The 18,795-nt window shown below is 39.8% G+C and overlaps 1 protein-coding gene across 2 annotated transcripts in view; it reads left to right on the forward strand.

Annotated features, from left to right (window-relative positions):
- The window catches only part of LOC122978914 (adhesion G protein-coupled receptor E5), an 87,114-nt gene that overhangs the window by 53,243 nt on the left and 15,076 nt on the right, over positions 1-18,795 (forward strand). The window lies entirely within an intron of this gene.

The raw sequence follows: 18,795 nt of genomic DNA on the forward strand, positions 1-18,795 counted from the left end.
TTTCCTGAATTTAAAGTCCATCATTTCACCTCATCTTTCTTATTTTTCTCTTTTTATTCACTTTTCTCTCCCTTTGCTCACTTTCACAGCTTAAGCCAACACTGTCACACCATTTGTCATTGATGAATCACCTACGCAGTGCTAACAACTCCTTCAGGCCTGTTGCCATCAAGACGGTCAAATTGATAGTAACAAAGCAACATAGAAGATTATATAGATTCATATATTTCGGTGTATGAATATGAAATATATTACTGCCTTTTGAACTTTTGAAGTTATTGTGCGTATGGGGTTAATTTTGTACTTTTATAGAAAATTGACATGGTTTCTATTGTTACACCAGCCTCTTATCTTTGGAAATCTTTTCTCTGGAATCCTGTACGGACTGATGACCAACAGCATGTGTGGGAGTTGTTTCTTCTACCGGAAGGCCTCAGCACCCTCTTCTTCCTCCCTTCATGTCATCTACTAAGTCTACATTGTTGTACTTTCAACAGTGAAAGGAGGGAAAAAAGCTGATCTCATATAAAAGCCTTTATTATGACCTTAAATATCAATACAATAAAGGCCAAATTAAAAAATAGATGTAGTGATTTAAATGAAAAACTATGTCTTGAACACTTTTTTACAAAGTGGTTGTCTGACAAGCATCCAAATTAAGGACTGTATAAAAATTATTTGGGGGAAACAGGGTCTTTTGGCTACAGGAAGGCTACTCTGACTTTTCTGGAAGAGCAGACGATGACCTTTCATTTTTTCTTACTCAAGATTTATATTTTATTTTGGCCTTCCCTTCCATGGATATAATCTTCTTTGTACTTTGTATTGTTCTTTTTCCAGGAGAGGGTCCAAAAAACAATTACAATGCCAGGGAGAGCGCCCCTCCCACCCAAGTAATTCCTATACAGTCCCTTAATGGTTGAATTTTCATTTTGCCATGCAACTGCCTTTGAATCTGAAACATTATATGTCTGGTGTCATATCTGAACATTATTTCACAACCTTTCTTTAACCACATGGTGGCACTGTGTAGCTTCAATGCACACACATTGCCTTCAGGCCAAAGAAGAGCAATTTGAGCCCTCACACCCTTAACAACTGGAGGGACAGATGCAGTGCACAGTCAAACTTTTGTTTTCCATATGACTACATGTCATCCCTAAGTTTAAAAAAAGGAAAAAGCTTTGGCTGATGAGGTCAGCTCAGTGAGTAAATATGGACTGTAAACTCCTCTTGCACAGCCAAAGTTCAGTTTGACAAATGACAGACAAATGTGTTGCACTGATGGCTGTGCTGTTGCACAAAATTTATAGCAGCTCTGGCTAAATGAAGTGTTCGCTTGCCATTTAGGGTTTGTGGCAGCAGCAGTAGGTTGGAAAGAGAGCTACCATTTCCAGTGTTTGCTGCCAGAACGAAGCCTGTGTCTGCTCTATGTGACTGTGGCCTCCCTCGTAAAGCGCCCAACCTCCATGGAGAAACAGGCTTTACCCTTTCCACTTTTCCCCCCTCCATCTTTACAAGCATCTTCAAAGCTAGAGAGGAAACATCTGCCCTCTGTCACCTCACTCCACCCCCTCACTTCACAGACAGACTGAGGGAGGGAGAGGGAAGATGAGGACTAAATAAATGCACAACAGAGGATAGTAGAGGAAGGAAATCTATACTCTACATTATTAATTTACAATCATAAAGAACTACTGAGGTGAAAAAAAGGAAAAAATGTCTATGACAGACAGGAAACCAATTGATTAAATCTGATCTGTCTCTCAGTGTATGCCTTTGTTTACATATTAAGTAGAAGAAGTAGTGATATAAACACTGAGTCCAGATGACTTCCCAGTAACAGGATGTGCACTGACGCACAAACACAATTTCAGAAGCATTACATTAGTTTATATTACAGTAGGAGTACAGTGTTACATTTACGCTACCACACATTGTTTATGTTAGCCTTAAGAGGTGAGGAAAGAAAAAAACCAAACAAACAGGCAATCAGTCTTGTAGCTGTATTGGCACACAAGGAGGAAAACCCTCACAAAATATGCCTTTTTCTCAACACAATATATTCCAGTCAATAATGAAAGGCTGGTACTGTGGCTAGATAAAGTGCAGTAATAATATGGGAAAACCAGATCATTCAGGAAGGAACTAATGATGTGAGAGCTTCCTCATACAGGAAGTGATAGGTGGAAGGAGGGCGCCTGTCAGGTCTGTTGCTATGGTTTCCACCTGGTGAACTCTGATAAGCTGCAGTGGGCTTACAGTTTGTAGAAACAACAGTTTCTTCTGGACATAGGAAGGCAGGCTGATGGGGTGATAGGGAATGGAGTTCCTGTATTTTGTCGGCTGCAAAGCTGAGAAGAATACCAGAGTGCATAATGTCACACCCTGCGTTAAATCTGATCTAACATTGTGTCAATGAAGTGTTTCTGTTGCTAACTGGTGCAACAGGAAGCCATAACAAATCGTCTCATATAAATCAGCTGAAATGTTGTCATGCACCAAAAGAGGAGTGAGTCAGTAATTCCTCTGTGAAAATAGAGTCTAACTGTTGACAGGAAGGGCTATGCCCTCGACTAAACGGGTCACTGGGGAAGGAAATATAGGCTGAATAACATTCCATTAAATTGTTATTTTTTTCCTGCCTTCTCTCTGATCTGGATAAATAATATATGAAGGTGCTTAAAAGCCCAGCCCTGATGTATGACACAATAATCATTATGCCAATATTTCCCAAGGTAGTGGTTCCTGACGTGGGGATTGGGCCCCTCAGGGGATCCCCAGATAAATCTGAGGGGTCACAAGATAATAAATGGGATAAGAAAGAAACATATATATTTCTGTTACACAAACTTGTTCATCCTTAAAGCTGTATAAATAAATATGTGTTATATTAACAATGGAAAAAAATTACTATGTGTTATGTTCTCAGTTCATGGTGACAAACCCACACAAATTACCACCTGACCACATATCCCCTCAATTCTTCACTTCTTCACTCTCACAGCTCTCATCAACAATGGTTGCAGGGGCAGCCAGCTGATTTCTGCAGACAGACAAAGTTAGCAACTAGCTGGTGAACCAGCCTGTTCTCACTCCCAACTCGCCACATATCGACGCTTGGTCAAGACCCCGTGGCTTCACTTTTTTTTCCTTTTTTTTTTTTAACCTTTTATGTGTGAAGATTTTCAAATTAAGTTACATTAAGTAAGTGACAAGGAGATAATGAGGAAGTTGCAATGAATGAGCAAGATAGGAGGGTAAAGAGAGTATCATTGATCCTTCATGTGCTCTGGCACTGGACTCCATATCCTGGAGAACTTCAGAGTGTTTCCAGAAAGTTCATATCTCAGTCTTTCCACATGCAGGATGCTTATGAGTTCCTTCAGCCAGGTCTCAAATGTGGGAACTAGATCAGACTTCCACAGTTTCAGGATACATCTCTTGGCAATCATCATACCATGAATAAAAGCAATATGTATGTTACAATCCAAATTTTTCAAAGTGTTGGAGTGTCCTAACAGAGTAGTTTCAGGGTCAGGTGTTATAATGATGTTAAAGATAAAGGAAAGACATTGGAAAATGAGAGACCAAAAGTTGTGTAGTTTGGGGCAAGTCCAGAAGAGATGTGCAAGAGTACCTTCTGCGGCGTTACATCTATTGCATATTGGAGAGAGGTTAGGGAAAATTTTGTTTAATCTGGTTTTCGAATAGTGTAATCTATGATATACCTTGAACTGGATCAGTTGGAATCTAGCATTTATTGAACAAGACTTAATGTTAGTTAATATTTCATCCCATGTTTCATCCTCAATCTCAATACCAAGCTCATCTTCCCAGGCTTGTTTAATTTTAGTAGTAGACAAATGCAGAGTACTTGAGAAGTAACAAACCAGCTCTGAGATCAGGTGTTTTGCTTCTGGGGGGCTGAGAAGGGATTTGAACAAAGCATTATTTTCAGGTGGTAATTGATATGACCTAGTAGCCTGTAGGACATAGTGTCTCAATTGCAGATATCTAAAAAACTGAGATTTTGAAAGAGAGAATTTGGACTGCAATTGTTCAAAGGAGCCTAAGTGTCCATCAACATATAGGTCTTTTAAGCTGACAACACCCATACAGCTCCACTCTTTAAAGGCTGTGTCTGTAAGGGAAGGTAAAAAGGCATGGTTCTGCCAAATTGGAGCATACATCGAGGTATTTGGGAGCACAAAATACTTTCTAATTTGATTCCAGATCTTCTGTGTATTTAACAGAACAAAATGATCCTTCCTATAGGCTATGGGTGGTCTTGGGGAAGAGAAGAGGAGAGCAGGGAGAGAAGTATTGTGGGTTAAACTTTTTTCAATAGCCAGCCAAGGAGGCGGAGTGAATCTGTCCCCGCTTTCAAAGCCATACTGCCAGTACACCATAACTCTGACATTGGCAGCCCAGCAGTAATGTAAAAAACACGGCAGACCGAGACCCCCACAGTCTCTGGATTTTTGAAGGTGGCTTTTAGAAATCCTATGCGCTTTGTACCCCCAAACAAACGGTATGATAATGGAGTCGAGGAGCTTAAAAAAGGATTTAGGGATAAAAACAGGTATGTTTTGAAACAAATACAAAAATCTCGGTAGTGAGACCATCTTGACAGCGTTTACACGTCCAATCAAGGATAAAGGCAGAGTTCTCCATTTTTCTATGTTCTCCTTGAGTTTCTTCAATTTTTCTGTGAAATTCAATTTGAAAAGGGAGCTTGGTTTTTTTGATATTTTAATGCTCAGGTATTTCACATAATCAGAGGTTATTTTGAAGTGTGTAGACAACAGAAATTGTGGGTCCAGGTCATTATCTATAGATATGAGCTCGCTCTTCTGCCAGTTAATAGTGTAACCAGAGACCTCCCCAAAAGAATTGACAAGCTGGAGTAAATGTGGTATTGATTGTTCAGGGTCGGATACAAAAAGGGCCACGTCGTCTGCGTATAAGGAAATTTTATGATCAACTCCACCTAATGATATAGGTTTAATTAGGACATGCTCCCTCTAATTGCCAGGGGTTCAATCGCCGATGCGAAGAGGAGCGGCGAGAGGGGACACCCCTGCCACGTCCCCCTCTGCAAAAGAAAGGAGGGTGACCTATCCAGGTTAGTGAGAACGGATGCCACAGGTTGGGCATAAATCATGCGCACCCATGAAATAAAGGATGGAGCGGGACCAAACTTCTCCAGAACCCTCCAGAACCCTGGATTCTATGCATTGATTTAACCTTTTTGCAAGCATGTTAGTGAATATCTTAAAGTCTAAGTTGAGCATGGAAATTGGACGATATGATGAAGGCTCGGTTTCATCTCTGTCCGGCTTCAACAAGAGTGAGATATTAGCATCATACAAGTTTCCGAGTCAATTTCATCTAAACGTCTTTTATTCGATTTCTTCAGAGTCGCCTCACATGCAATAATATGACCTCTCATAACAGCTTTAAAAGTTTCCCACAGACTGGAATCCGAAACATCTGAGGTGTCATTGTTCTCAAGGTATTCTGTAATTTTTACTGATATGTGTTTACAAAAATTCTCATCTGTTAATAAGGATGGGCGGAGACAACATGAGGAGCACTGCCTGGGTTTTTTAAAATTAAGAGTAATGGAGGTTGGGGCATGATCCGAAATCAAGATGTTATAGTATTTAGTGTTTGTAACATTTGGTATGAGTTTAGGATCCAATAAAAAAAATTCGATACGGGAGTACGATTTGTGTTTACTAGAAAAAAAAGAATATTCCCTATCCTGCGGGTGTTGGAGCCGCCATATGTCCACTAAGTTAGTGGTACTGATAAGGTTATTCAAGACCGTAGAAGCATTCGAAGGGTTACATATTTTGCTAGTTGACCTGTCCAGATGTAAGTCAAGTATTACGTTGTGGTCCCTGGCGACTATTAAAGTTGTGTTTGAGAGGTCTGGCAGCTTCTCAAAGGTTCTTCTGAAAAATGCTGCTATCGTGACATGAGGACGTGCCCCGGCGTCAGGTGGCTGCCCCAGTCTGTGCGCTCTATCAACCTCTATCGGTGTGGGGAAGTGAGCAGGACCCAGCAAATCACGCAGAAAAACTCTCTCTGGTAGGCCCACCACCTTGATATTCTGGCATCTGGAGCGTGCCTCGAGGTCGCTGATCTTCTCCTGGAGCAATCTGTGACTCGCATCTAATGGCAGATATTGTTGCTTTAGCTGGGTTAGCCTGGTGTCATGGTCACCGCAGGCCACTTCCATAGTAGAAATCCAAGAGTAGTGTTCGGTCAAGGTGGTCTGAGTAGCTTGTAAGGACGCCTTCAGGTTGTTGAACCGGTCTTCCATCCTTTTACTCATGTCGTTTATAGCCGCGAGGATGACAGATGTCTCTGCGTTTGCCTTGGCCACTGGCAGGGTCGGCTCTGGAGCATCCTTGTTACCCGCGATGCCCACGCTAGCATTTGCCTCATGTGCTGGGTTTGCAGAGGGTGCTTTTTTGGCATTAGACTGCTGTTTCTGGTCTTTCCTGGTAGCCATAAGTGTTCCAATGAAAAATGAACGTAATGCCCGACCTTTTTAGCAGGTGAAAGCAGCAGAGAAATGTTATATTGCTTGAATCTCGATGTATCGGACGGGAGCTCTAAGAAAGTGTGTCCACACCATAACGTGCGCTCTAGTGCCCCCATGGCTTCACTTTTTAATGCACTGGATACCCCTTTAGCGTAGTTTTTTAACGTGCAGGGTAGTCTAGACTCCTGCTGAGCTCCCACAATGTCTGAAATAGACACTATGAAACCGATGACGTCTAAGTAAGGTGACAAATTTCAGCCTGGTCGCCAGAATAAAACATTGGCATTGTATGTTTCTGCAAACCACAGATACGTTGAATATGTACATTTCAACACCTGTAATACAGAGCATATTAACATTTCAACAATACGTATCATATCAGGATTTCTGAAGTGACGTAAATTACTTCACATGACATCTATATAAGCTGACTTACTTTCTTATTAGGAGGTGGAGGGGTCGGTGGAAGGTTTGTAATGTTTGTTGGCAGAAAGTTGGAAATCAGCACAGAATCGAATCAGCACAGAGTCAGCACAGAGCACGGTTAGAGACTACCTTGCCGTTTTTATTTTATTTTTTATCTTAACCCAAACCATGATCTTTCTGTGGTGATACGAGAGCTGACACAATATTATGGGTAAAGATTTAAGCTTATGAAATTTGACAAGGAGGCTCTGCACTGCTCAGTGCTAACCGGAGCATCTGTGGTGCGCCGGTGATGTGTTCAGGATCCGCTATGAAAAACGGACAGGTAAGGTGTTCAATACCTGGGCTAACAGGCTATTGTTATAGCATTAAGTCCATACCTGAGTGCTTTACTTGCTTATGGCAAAACAATGGCGCTCATCACAATCACACCATGGACCACTAAAAACAGAGGTGAGCAGTTTAATACCCAGGCTAACAAGAACTAAAGCAACAAACTACAGACAATGCAGCCGCGTACCTACCCGCATGGAGAGCAGAGGAGGAAGTGAAAGGCCAGGAAGTGGGAGGGCCTTCAAGTCAGGAAGTGAGAGGGTGAGGGAGGGACACAGCCTCCTTTTATCCCCTCACCCTCTGCACTGATAGGCTAATGCACCAGGTAAAGTGCAGAGCGGCAGACTTGCCTGCATTCAGCCACGGCAGGATGTCGTACTGCTACATTTCTGTAGTGGTTTTTGTGCCTAAGCCTAACCAGACCTTAACCACCGTGTTGTCACACCATAGAATATAATGATTTTTTAACAGTGACTACCGTGATACTGCACATTGAAAAATGACGCTAAGGGGTACCCTGTGCGTTTAAAAGTGACGCCAGGGGGTCCTGACCAAGTGTCGATATGTGACGAGTTGGGAGTGAGAATGTATTGGGTGAACAAAGTGGTGGAGATCAACACAGAGCTAAATGAAGAGTGAATATTGGACTCATTCACCAGGTGGCCAGAACATACTGGCAACATACTTTGTTGCTAGTCCAGGTCAGACCTCGATTCATTGTCTGGCTAGCTGCTAGCAACTGTCGATTTCACTGATCCGCAGTTTGCAAAGCATGATATATAAGTGATTATAAGTGATTGCTACTTTTAAGTAGTTTACTACTACTCATAATTACTACTCATGTCCACTCTAAGGCCATCCCCTGTGACAAGAAGTCGCAAGTAGATATTTTTTAAATTTTATTTATCCTTTATTTGGCCAGGAAGCTCCCATTGAGATACAGGATCCAGAGAGTCCTGGTTAAGACAGCAGCATAAGCAGTTTCACATAAAAAACAATCTCACATGATAGACCACATACAATGTATAAAGGCCACACAAGGGAAAGAGTAAAAGAAGGGAGGCATACAGGCCAAACCATCAATATCCATAACACAGTCCAACTCAAGTCAAGGTTATATAAAACAGCAACATGTTCACAACAGGGCTGTTTGTAAAAGACCTTTAAAGGTATCCACAGAAGGGAGCGCTTCTGAGATAATGGTATTTTGCAGTTCATTCCATGCCCAGAGTGCATAAAAGGAGAGAACAGTTTTACCAAGCTCTGAGTGCACACTGGTGACATTTAAAATAATCTGATTAGTAGATCTAGTACTATAAAAATACAATGTCTTGACAATAAATAGCAACATTTGTATTTATCTCCTCTGGTAGAGAGAGGACCATCCTAAAGATTCATATAAAATGCAATGGTGAGTGCGTGAGCCTGCACTTGTTATAAAACGTAATGCAGCGTGAAATGCAGAATCCATTTTTAGTAAGTAAGGATGAAGCTGCATGCATGTAAATCACATCATCATAATCTAATACAGATAGAAATGAGCTTTGCACAATTTTCTTTCTGGCTTTCAAAGGAAAGCATTTTCTGAACTAAAAAAAACAGTTTGGACCTAAGGTTTTTCAATAGATAATCAATATGCACATTAAAAGCCAACTTTTCATCAAGCTATATGCCTAGGTATTTGTAAGAAGTGACTCTTTCTATACATGTACCTTCTAATGTCAAGATAGTGGGATCAGCTGCTGTAGAGCAAGAACAGGGGAAGGTCATATATTTGGTCTTTTTTGAATTTAGGACCAGTTTTAATTTTAACATTGAAAGTTACATTGATTGAAAAACATCCTGTAAGAGCTCTATAGCTTGATTCAAAGATGGTGCCACAGTACAAATGATTGTGTCATCAGTGTACAAACGTATCTTAGCTGGACTTATTCCATGACGTAAGTCATTTATAAAAATAAGATAGGGGCTAAAATAGATCCTTCACTGACACCTTTGTTCACTGTAAATGAGGCTGAGGTATAGTCTTTTTTTACAAGACATATTGAGTTCTTTCAGATGGATAGTTCTTCAACCAATAGCAGTTTGTGATCTACAGAATCGAACACTCTAGACAAATCAACAAACAGAGCTGCACAGTGCCATTCACTATCTAAAGAATTAATGATATCATTAGTAACTAGCATAGCTGCTATTATTGTACTATGACCTGATGTAAAACCTGACTGACATTCATGGAGAATATTATTATCAGATAAAAACAGTTTTAATTGGTAATTTACAAAAGATTCAAGTACTTTGGCCATAATGCTTAATTTTATGGGTCACAGGCCAAAAAGGTTGAGAACTGTTGCCTTAAGAGACATTTTTAGTTAAAATTTTGAATTCTGTATTTTTTTTTCTAAACTTGATTAAACAAGTGCTGAAATACGTGAGCAAATGTTATAAAACCTTGGTTTGATAAGAGATTTGCTTGAGTATGCACTGTGAGATTTATTGCTTCTGCTGTTTCTGTCCTCTGCTTGCATTTTCACACCTTTGAAGCTGTTGCAAACTGTTCACACATAGCGCATAGAAGAGCTACTGGCTCCTGCTTCAGTTGTGTCTTAATGGCTTTAACAGGCACAGAGGGCTGTTAAAGCCCGGCTCCCGCAGGAGTTTTTGGAGACCCAGGACCATGACGTGGTTTCAGTAAACTGAAGAATAAAATCGTTATCTACAAACAATAGACCGTAGGGCTGTCACTTTCACTTTCCTGAGACAAAGACAGATTTCTCTGTTTCAGAATCCCTCAGGTCTTAAAACAGGAGATTCAGGGCCACTTCCCCTGCCACATCATAGAGTGACTTCAGCAGATAAGGCACGATAACAGAGAGAACAGATGTTTGTCTTAGTTTGATGTGTTTTGGGGATGAATTTTGTTTCTCTTAAAAGCCCTTTCTATTCTGCTTATATTTGTTTAACAGATTTAATAGTAGGGTGGCCGTATGTATGGATAAGACATAATAACACCCCTGTTGTCAGTGGCACTCAGCAGTGGTTGGCATGAGAATGCAGCCAGCTCCATCAAAGACTTGTTGCTGCCACTTGTTGCTGAGCACTGTAAATAAAAAACGCAGTGGTAGGATGTCCTGTGATCATGACCTTTCCTGTATTGCACAAAAGTTGTTCCTTCTATGTGTTTTGAGGTAAACTGTGAGTATCTCAACCACAGTTGTCAATGTGTGTGTGTAACCCGCCCCCTTAGAATATATTGGTGTTTGAAGTGTCACAAGTACACACACTTGAGGCGCAGAAAAAAAAAAAGCAGCACTTCTGGTTAAAAATATTCGCTATAAAAGCAGAAGAAAGAGGGAGGCGCGCAGTCTGATCGAAAGCCACAGACACAGCAAGTTTGGTACAGCACAGTACACCATGTAACTTTACTGTTTGTATTTGTTAACCCCCCCAAAAAAATATATGTTTTAATGTAATTTAGACTAAAATCTGAAATATATATGTATATTTTTTAATTATTAAAAAGTGCTTTAAAAATGTGTTCTGTTAATTGTGTTCATAAAACAACAGGAGACCAACTCTATAGTTAGAACAGTCTGTTCAGTCAGTTATTTTCTTTGCAATTATTGTCATTACTATCATTGGGATATAAATAAATAGACCAGTAGTTTTGCAGTGACCTACCATCAATAATTATGACATATGAAAACAGATTTACTATTTACTCATAACAGGCCATTTACAGTAATTAAACCTGAAAAAAGAAAAAAATTCTACACATTTTCAAGATAAGCAATAATCTGCACAACCTGCTACCCATAACCTCCAGGCTCTACTATTTTTGGTTATGTTTGGAGTTGAATTCATAGGAAAAAAAACAAAGCAATGAGAAGTGATGTCACTCGTGGGTCAAAGAGTGAGATTAAAGAGAGAAGCAAAGAGGTGTTCAAAAAGGATGTGAGAGGGGACATAGGAGGATGTTGTAATTTAGAGGAACAGCAACAGAAAAAGTGAACCTCTTTATTCATCAGGTTTTGCTATCGTTTCAACTGTGCTCTTGGACTGGTGGAAAATAAAATAAAAGGATCTCAGATTTGGAGAAAAAATAGTGAAAAGTTTTTTTTTCCCCTCAAAGATCAGTGCTCAGATTTTGTGTTTTTCTGTCTGTGCTTGACTGAGTCTCAGGATGTCGACAGCGACTAGAACTGTGTGATTATGATCCATTTACTCTGCTCTGTTTCCATATGGAAAGATCTGTGTGTGTGTGTGTGTGTGTGTGTGTGTGTGTGTGTGTGTGTGTGTGTGTTTTGTGTGCCAGCTGCTCTATGTATTAACATTGAGTCATCTGTCAGTATTTTAAAGTTTCATTCCTTAACATTTATAACATTATACAGAAATTCAACACTATACTACTGTGATGAAACATATATCATGCCACAACATTGTGTGTTTCTTGTAGACTAGAGCATGAGACATGAATAAAGTAACACTATATTTCTGGGCAACTGGGGGATTGCAAGAATTATATTTTACTGAGAGATTGTCTGTAGTTGACAACAGTTGATTAATATTTCATTTATTGATGATCCCTTGGGGACCTTTTCAAACTCTCTCATGATCCATGGGTGGATTAAGACCCTGACTTTGAAAAACAGTTATTTAAAATACTGTCTACTCTTCGATTACATATCATGCATCTTTCAGAAATTAGAGCTGTGATGGTACACAACAGTTATTTTTCTTCTCTGAATGTGTCTGGCTGCTGAGACAACAAAATTAATTTAAACTGGCATAGGCTAACCCAGAGTGCAATTTACAGACAACTTACTGACTGTTTGACTGATGGTAAATAAAATTAAGACATTTGTTTTGTTTTTATGGAATCTTCAGTGCTTTCTCTGCTCCTCTGGTGTTGAATTTGTGTTACTTGTGAACTTTGGTCACAAAGCAAGACCACAATCAAATGCTTTTTGAGTTTGTGTTGCGCATAAATATACACGCCTGCACACACAGCCATGTTTCCATGACTTCAGAGAATATCACACTGGTTTACAATGATTTCCTGTGGATTTACCCCAAACGTAACCACTTAACAACTTAACCTCTCTAGATAGGGCCTTTCATGTCTTTTTTTGCAGGTTTCGTGGCCACCTACACACTTGGAAGGGGAGAGTGAGATATTGAGATCTGCAACCTCACACACTGATCCTTTAACTTTTAAGAAAGTCTTCACCCTAAAATGAATGATTTACATTATGGGGACTTGCTTTTCGGCCCCAAAAGGGAGGCAAGTCCCCACAATGTGACTGTGTTTACAAAGAGACAACATGAGGAATACAGTGAACACACGCACGCACACACACACACACACACACACACACACACACACACACACACACTGCACATCTTTCTAGCTATTTTCCAGTCTTCATTGTAAGTTAATCAGTATAAACAATATATGTTTAGTTTGACAACCATGGGTCATGATTATTACTGTTGGCCTCGGAATACATCATACTTCAGTTCAGGCAGTTCACACACTCAATGGTGTTAATCTGATCAAATCTTCTGATTTGAGTTTTGCGTAATGATACTTCTCCTTCTGATAAATCCTTCACAACTAGATAAAACAAGAAACACACTGTCTCCAAGCTAAATACAAGGCTGCTTTATTTCCTGCAAATCTACAAATCTTGATTGTGTTGGAGATTCACATGTTGTTACATCTAGATCTGACGTTTGGTACACTAAACTTTATGTTGCATGCTCCTTAAAAAGAAGCAGTGGTGTGTGTTTTTAAAGGGTGCTTTTAGAACAAAGTTCCTCTTCACAGTATTAGTGAGTAGTGTAGCACAGTAAGTCAAGCTGTCTTCCTGCAGGGAGCTGAGTGGTGACTTCACTTGTATCTCAACTTCAACTTCAGCTTCATTTCATTTAAAGTGCACATCACCCAGAGAATCTCTGTACAGTTAATAAGTCAATAAAGACAGAAAAAACACAATATTACATGTAAAAATAAACACACACACGCACACACACATACACAGGTAGTAATGTTAATATTACAGCAAGGTTGAGGTTAGTAATTTTAAAAACAGAGATCATATCACCATAACAGGGTTGGGGTAGCTTCTCATCAAGGAGGAAAACAGTCAGTGATTTGGGTTCCCAGCCGGTGAAATTAGGAGAGCTCACAGTAAACAGAAATAATATCTGTTTTTAGCCTGGATTTGAAAGTATCAACAGAGCTTGCCTCCTGAATGTGCAGTGGTAGATTATTCCAGAGAAGTGGAGCTCGGTGGGCAAAGGCTCAACCACCAGAGTGCTTATTAATGCGAGGCACAGTTAAGTATCAAGGGAACGTAATGGATGTGATGAAGTATATGGAGCAACAAGGCTGGAGATATATTAAGGAGCCAGTCCATTGAAAGCCTTATAGGTATGAAGGAGGATTTTAAATTCAGCTCTTGCGTGAACCGGTAGCCAATGCAGAGACATCAGTACCGGCGTTATATGATCCAACTTCTTAAACCTTGTGAGGACTCTGGCAGCTGCGTTCAGGACAAGTTTGAGACCTTTTGTTGCTGTCTTAGGTTGGCCAGAGAAAGTCTATTCTAGATGTTATGAAGGTATGTGCGAGGATTTCAGCGTCTGAATTTGATAAAATGGGGCATATTTGGGCTATTTTACGAAGGTGGAAGAAGGCGGTTTGTGTTATATATTTGATGTGTGGCTCAAATGTAAGATAGGGATCAAATACTATTCCCAGGTTCGTAACTGTATGGGTTTGAGAAATTGTGCAGCCATCAAGATTAATTGAAAAATATGTAAAAAGCGATGTGAATCTAGCTGGACCAACAACTAACATTTCGGTCTTGTGTGCATTCAAATGCAAGAAATTGTCTCTAATGTCAAATGTCTCTAATTTAACCAGCTGGGAGGAATCATTGACTGTTACAGAAAGATAGATTTGTGTGTCATCAGCATAGCAGTGATACATTATGTTGTGTTTTTTGAAAATATGACCCAAGGGCATTAAGTAAACATAAGACAAAAGTGGACCGAGTACTGGTCCCTGTGGAACACTGAATTCAGGTGTTTTTAAAGTTTACTGTAGTTCAGGACACCAACTTTTCAGGAGGAAGAGGGAAGAGTTACATCATGTTTCTGAAAGATGAATCTGCATCTGTGTTGCATGTCTGTGGTGTAGTTGTCTACAGATCTACAGATGGATAAATTTAGATTAAGACATGATCAGCCATTTTGTGTACTTGTTTGTATACCATGTGGTAATGAAAGGAGGTTAGGGTAGCGTGTCAGTGCAGCTATTTTAAAGGAGTGAAAATGTGAAATGTCACATACTTATGAAACCAGTAACAAAATAAACTGAGGCCTTAACTACATGTCCAGCTTTACTTATGACTGTGATACTTGTTAGTCCTGTCTAAATAACATGCTTCCTCTGATACACACATACACACACACACACACACACACCGACAGGATCTTTTTCCATGTAGAGACACTGAAGCATATCATTGTACAGTTGCAGAGAAAATTGCAGTTGCATTTCATAAACTGACATTCACTGAAACACAAGCATAAACAAATGAAGACAGTTCAATAGATATATTCCCTTCACACACACGCATACACACATTAGATTCACACACACTAACGCTTTGTTTGCATGCTGCGCCTGCTATTATTTAGCCTCTTGTTTACTAAAGATGCGAAAGGGACATGAACTTCTCTCATCCTTTTCCTGTCTACATGTGTGGGTGGTTTGCTGTCTCCATGAGTCTGCTCGTTTGTCTCCATGTGTTTGGCCCTCTGTCTGCAGGAATATGATGAAAAATGATGACAGAGAGTCAAGATGATACTTAAAAAACCAAGACAGCGAGAGACAATGAGAGACTGAAGGGAGGAAAGAAGAGGTCATATCAGCTAGCTTTTCTCTCACTGCGTATGAGCTGAGAAAGGCAGAGATTACACACCCAGCTTCTTATAGAAATTGCTGACACTGTGCAACCGTTACGGTGTGTTGTGCAACCATTTTGCTCACTGGTTAAAAAGTTGTTGACCAGTTGCTTCCTTTCCACCACCACAAACAACATAGTATGCAACATGGGCTAATACTCTAATCAACAGATAGAGTTTGATGAAAATCTTATGTGGTAAGGTTGGTTTTTGTATGCTGCACTGTCATCATGATGACCATGAGATCATAAACAAACATGTTTCTTCCTCTGCTCAGCCTCACTCTGTTACACACCACTCTGCCCCTCCCCCCACCCCCCCACAGTTGCTGTACTTCGCATCTTTGTTTTTTGTGTTCTTGCATCAGAAAGTGGAACGGAACTCTGCTACATGTTCCTTCCTAGCACTTACACCACAGTGTCCTACCTACAGCATTTTCTTCTTTTATTAAAGGACAAAACTGGCAATATTCTTTGTTGTCCAATCATAAATTAGCAATTAGGTACATCAGGCTTTTCAAGTTTTTGGATTTCCCCACACAGAAAGACAAATAGAGTTTGGAGGGGGATTTCTGTATTAAGGCAAGGCAAAGCAAGTTTATTTGCATAGCACATTTCAGCAAGGCAGTTCAAAGTACTAAATGAAGAGCATAAAAGGCATCAAGACAGAATATAGAAGCAACAAAAGGCAATGTAAAATGACATTTAAATACAATTAAAAAGTGTCAAATTTGGAAATAAAAAGAAGCTAAAATAAGCTAAAATAATTGAAAACCAAAAATACACAAACAAAAGTGTAAGAAATTGATTAAACAGTGTGCTTGTCTCCTTATGTATGCTATTATATATGCTGCAGCATGTCCGGCCAACAAGCTTACAACCTACAACAGTAGCTGAGACTGTGTCTACATGAATTATCACATGCACACCAGGCATTTCAGCTCATTTCTGCAAATACCTCTGTCCGCATTAAAACGCAGAAACGGGTAATTCTCCTCCTATTGGGCATGTGCGAAGGACAGATGAGCGAGTCAGCCACTGAAAACCAGCGAAGAAGAAACGCTATGCTATTTCCATTTCCGCGACGACTACCTGACATTTTGTTTATTGCAAGCAGATAACAATTTCAGCAAGAGAAGGGTGGTAGATAGCCGAGTCGCTGTTTTCACATTTACACAGTTTTAGTCTGGACGGAGGGCCAAAACGGAGAGAGAAAGATGCATTTATGAATTTAGCTGGCTTAGTGTGGACATGGTGTGAGTGTTACCATAGGCCAACAACACTAATTAACTGCATTCGTTTATGGGGTTACATTTTAAACTGCCTTCCTGACTAGCATATCTAGTGTGTAGTATTTCCTGATTGTGTGGATGCTAGTCCTGAATGCTATCAGAGTTGAGGCTATATTACATGTAAGGGATAATGCCCGACGAGGTGTCCATTTTCAGGAATTAACGGATGTTGTGTATCAGACAGTTGCTTCTTCGGAGTCCATTAGTTCCTGATTATGGACACCTCAAAGGGCATTATCTCGCCTACACCATGGTCACTTACCAAAGAAAAATAATTAAGTATATTATTTTCATGCATTTTGCAATCAAAATCTAAAGTTTTTCACAAGCTATAGTTCAGTTTCCCCGGTAACACCTGAGGATTTGACTAATACCTGGAACAATCATTACCATCCCATAAGGTTCTTATGCAATGGAAACATTGTTCACTACTTCAGTAAACAGAACAAATCTTAGATACGACTTGGCAATGGGAGATATTTCTAGTCCACTCAGCTAATATGACCCTTTGGCTCAGTTATGAGCCAGAAAACTAACATTATGCTAGCAAGATTCAAAGTCAATAATATTGCGTACGGTTGACAAACCGTAAATATAATTTGACAGTATGTTTAACAACAAGACGGGATAGCTATCCAGCCATGTCATTGTCCCCAAATTAATATCGAGATTTTCATGAACTAATGATAGGCCATGTGTACTGTTGGCTGCAGCCTGAAGAAGCGAGTTGAATAATGAATGGGATGTGAGATGATCGCTTATGTGATACATAAAATCAGTGAGATCAGAGGGGTAGTGTACTTCTTGCAGCTTGTGTGTTAGTCACCATCCTGCAGTGTTCAGAGGCAGTGAAGGTATTAACTGCCCCTTTCATTGTTTTTTTGTGTTGATCTTTTTCATCTTCTGTTTGATTTAATTCTCCCGGTGTTAACTCTTTGTGCCATTTCTCCCTTTTCTTTTCAATTTCTTTCTTCAGCTGCATCACAGTCATCAAAGTTGCCATATTCTCCAAATAGCTTAAAAGACATGTTGAAGTCACTTGACTGTGTGCTATGGTTACTTATTTTAGCCAGCGCATTAATTTAGAACGGTGAACAGACAGTTTCACTGGAACTACGTAGTAGGTGTCCATTATCAGGAATTATTAATGAACACCTTGCAGCCAATCAGAACTGAGTATTCACCCAGACCATGGTATAACAGGTTTTCATTGTAAATCTTATATATTCATCATGAAAATGGAATACACATGCCTGTGGACATTTTATTATTTAATTTAATTAATAATTTTGATCAAATTCAATATGTATTCAATTAAAATAGTGTTAATTATTTTTTAAAAAAAGCTTTTAACACTGATGTTGTTCAACATTTTATGATGTTTACTGGGGACACAAAAAGTACCAAATACCAAGAATGACCCAGTTAGTGCTGAATTCGATACAATACGATATCATATGTAGCCATCAGGGGTATATTTGACCCCTTTTGTTTTAAGACAAGTCAACTGAAAATGGTAAAAAGTCATCAACTAACATTAGCTTAGCTGGCTAGCTACAGCTTATAAAATCTACTCCTTCCATTTCAGACAGTCACAGACTAGAAATGAGAAGACTGCATGTCTGAAATCAAGTACCACTGTTTCAAAATTTACTGAAATTTTCGAGTGAGTCTGTCATTGTTATCACTGTACTTTCTTGACACACTTAGCACAGCAGCCTAAGTGAGGGCAACAGGGCTTAGCTAACAGTTAGTAGCAGCAGTTAAAAGTTACTGCATTTTGAGTTTTGGATTATCTTTCCATGTGGTTACTCACCAAAAGAAAGTAATCAAATCCAAACATTTTTGTGGTATTATTAGGATTCCTTGAAGAGTTTCTTTATATGACCCTGTTTCCACTGAACCACATCATTATGGTTTGTAGAGGATTTAACTTTAACAGGGGTCATCCTACGTCTGTCTCCAGTCTGCGTTTTGCTGTCTGGGGGGTTGATAAAATGCAGAGGGTTCGTCACTGGAATTGGGTGAAGGGCTGAGCGTTTAGGGGGATGAAGGAGGAAAAGTAGGAGGAGACGGAGAGTAGGAGTGTGGGAGAATGGGACCAGATATAATATTACTTACTGGCAAAACTCAAGTACAGCAGCAGCTGTTTAGAGTGAGTGTTAGTCATCGCCCTCTCTTTAGTTTCTGCCCCCCTCCCCCGACCCCC

This window comes from Thunnus albacares, chromosome 3, assembly GCF_914725855.1.
Source record: "Thunnus albacares chromosome 3, fThuAlb1.1, whole genome shotgun sequence".
Taxonomy (NCBI): domain Eukaryota; kingdom Metazoa; phylum Chordata; class Actinopteri; order Scombriformes; family Scombridae; genus Thunnus; species Thunnus albacares.